Below are 3,584 nucleotides of genomic sequence, written 5' to 3'. Positions count from 1 at the left end.
CGTAGTCCACAACCATTTCCGGCTCCCCGCACAGATCCCGCTCGGCGGCCACCGCTTCTCCGCAGGCGCAGCCGGCGCCCCCACGTGACCGGCGCAAAGGGCGGAGCCGCGCCCGGCGCGGCGGAGCACATGGGATTTGCCCCGCCTCGTCATGTGACAGCCACTGCCCGCCCCCGTGTCCCCTCCCGAACTTTAGAACTCCCAGACCGACCCCCTCTGAGTCTCTGTTCCGCGGTTCTTTAGTTCATTCATACCTTAAGCAAACATTTATTGAGTGCATATTCAGTGTTAGGCGAAGTGCTGGCTGGGGGACTAGAATACTGAAATTAAAGACAGCCCTAAGTAAATCATGGTACAAATATAGAAACGTGAATTATGCAGCCTTTGAAAATAATGTAGATAAGAACACTGACAGACCTATTAAACTGAATGTTACACTTAAAGAAATGAAATACTGTAACTAGAGAACTAGTGAGTGTATTTGTCTTTCACAACGTTCAGCCACTCCCAGGCAGGAAGTGTCAAAAACTGATCATGGAAAATTCAGACTAATGATGGAGAAGGTAATCCCAAGACCGCAGCCACCTAGCCCAAAGAGCCAAATCCACGTACTAAGAGTCATATAGCTTGGGTTTTAATCCAAACTCCCCTATTTACTACCCAGCGATGTACCTACTTACTACCTCCCTTAACACCGGTTGTAAAATGGGAAGATTTGAAACCAAGCAGTCTGGGTCAAGTCTGAGCTTTTAATTTTAACCACCACGTTTTCTCTCAGTGATAAATGTCCACTCTACTGGATTGTGAGGATTTAAAGAGTTAATTCACATGGAAGTGCTTAAAAGAGTCCCTAGGTACCTAGCAAAGGTTCCTGTTCTCTCCTCTCCTATGTATACACATAATTACAGAAGTAAAATTTTCTTAGCAGCAATGATGAACTTGGTCACTTAATATATATGACCAATGTGATCTCAAGGCTCACAATTGTATCCTACAAAATACATTGTATTATCATTCTCAATATATATGGAAATTACATATGAAAGTAGGCTCACAGAGGAGAAACTATAGTGAAAATGAAAATTCAGATCAAGTATCCTGACACTCTTTGAGCACTGTGACTATCATATATGGCTCCCTTCTCTACTCTTCTCACTTTTCTTTCTCCCTGAGAAAACTAAACCCAATTGCTTTGCTACAACCATCCTTTGTTATAGCACATATACTACTGAACCTGTTTGAAATAGTTTCATATAAAAAAATCAGTTGCTACCTACATGCCAACTTGTTCGTAACTCAAAAACCACTCTTGAACTCCAGTCAAAACAAGGTATCTCAAATTGTGTATGTCCAAACAAATTTGTCATCTCTCCCTACTCAATACTGTCCTGCACCTCACCCCCCAACGTTCTTGCTCATGTACTTTTTCAAAAATACTGTCCAACCAGAAAACCCAGGATTCATCCTACATTCCTTCTCATCCACATACTACATCTAATTAGACACAAGGTCTTATTGGTGTTTGGATCAAAATCCAGTCCTGTTGATTTCATCTTTAAAAAATCTGCCCGTTTCCATCTTCCCATTTCTACTGCTCTAGTTCAAGCGTTCATTTCCATTGCCTGGTCCCTGGGCCTCCATGGTGAGCTTTCCCACCCAATAGCTGATCATGTCACTTTCCTGCTCTCATTCAGTGATTGAGGGATGCTGTCAATTTCTCAGCATAACAGAGTTCTTCTAAACCTGATCTGAGGTTTAGAACTTACCTCCTACCCATCCTTTCCCCTGGCTCTCTATACTTAGCCAAAGCAAACTATCCATGGTTTCTGAAAACAAATCGCTTTTCCTCCTTCCTGCTGTTGTTAGTCCTTTAGCTATATCCTAACCTCTTTACCTCTGGACAAACTCATCTTCCTCCAAGTACGTTTCCTCAAAATCTACCCTTACTTACCAAGTCATTTAGGCCCTGTTTCAATGATCCCCAGGGTACATTGTTCACACCTGGTACAGTATTAATTACAATATATCACAATTGGTTTTTTTTCATCACATTAAGCTTTTTGAGGGTTTTTTGCAATCTTTGCATCCCCACAAACTAGAATAATGCCCAATGCAGAATAAGGATCCACTGATATTTGTTGATGAATGACTATGTGATATATTGAGCCACTATAAATTTTCTTACTCTAAAGCACAATCACTGATTTGGGAATTGTCCTTTTTTCAGTTTAAAAATCACTAATTAAATATCATCGCCATTGGACATCATGTAAGGAATTACTATATCCCCATTATACAGATGACAGGGGCTCATCAGACATGCTGATCTGCTCAGGACAATAGGTCCCATTTAAAGGGCTTTACAGGTCTGCTGTCTCTCAAGTTGTGTTTCAACCTTTTATACAGGTTTTATACAGGCTGCCAAGTGAGAGCAGACAATGGAGACACTCAATCCAAAGCTGCCGCTTCTCCAACTAGCCAAGAGCTTGGACTTCAATGAGATCCAAGACTCCAAGGCTAGAGAGACATATAGTGAATAAGGGCATGGACTTCGGAGACTTATATTCCAGTCCTGGCTCCAGCACTTACTATGCAACCTTAAGTTACTGAATCTATCCAAACTTTACATTGCTCTTCAAAACACACAAATAATACCTACCTCTCAAAGTTGTATGTATGTAGAATTAGTCTTTCGACATTTATAAAGACCTATTAAGTGCCAGTCACTGTTTGGAGGCTAAACCTACAATAAGTATTTGATAAATATGAACAATTACTGCCAGGCATGTTCTCCCCACTGTATTCACAGGCATCCAGGATCCAATAGGCAGTGTAGCTATTCTCGTACCAGTCCCACCTGGAAGATTAATTCCAGGAAGGAGGCCACCTCTCTTTCCCATTGCTACACTAAGAGGAAGGTCAAGGTCAAGCTTTTTCATACTGTTTCCGCAAGGACAGCCCAGAAATAGATGTTAACATGATCAACTCTCTCAAACGGCAGGCTCCCGAGAGGGATAGAGGGTCACAGGATATAAAGATATCCTTTTCATTCGGCAGCACAAAAATCGAATTATAAAAAGTAGGGCTAACTCTCTGCCTCTCTGCCTCTTAGAGCAGGGATCCCTAGCCTGAAGTCAGGGAATGGTGGCCTTGAGGTGGGTGTGCATTGATGGGATGGGGATAGGGGGTATATGGGATCCACAAGCCCCTTGGAAAGTTATTTGTAAGAGTTAATGTAAAACATTGTATATATGCATCTCCTAGAAAAAAGGTCCGTTACGTTCGTCAGCATTTCAAGGGTTCATGCCTCTAAAGATGAACCACAGTTTTAAGATATTAAGAAAGAGAGGAGAAGGAAAAGGGGTTTAGTTCTTTCTGTTCAGGGCAGTCTCCCTGCTAGCCTAGACTCAGAGTTTGCTACACATCCACTCCCCACCTCAGTCTGGCCTCTTGTCACAATACCCCAGAAAACAGAGAGAGACCTCAGGGATAAAGGTCTTTATTCAACAGAGTTATCTCACTCAGTAACAAAAGAACAGGAGGTTAACAATTCCCCCAAAGGTCTGGAGAACTGTTCATCCCTG

The sequence above is a fragment of the Pteropus alecto genome, unplaced genomic scaffold (assembly GCF_000325575.1).
Source record: "Pteropus alecto unplaced genomic scaffold, ASM32557v1 scaffold88, whole genome shotgun sequence".
NCBI classification, from domain to species: Eukaryota; Metazoa; Chordata; class Mammalia; order Chiroptera; family Pteropodidae; genus Pteropus; species Pteropus alecto.
Note: the sequence above shows the minus strand (reverse complement) of the source record.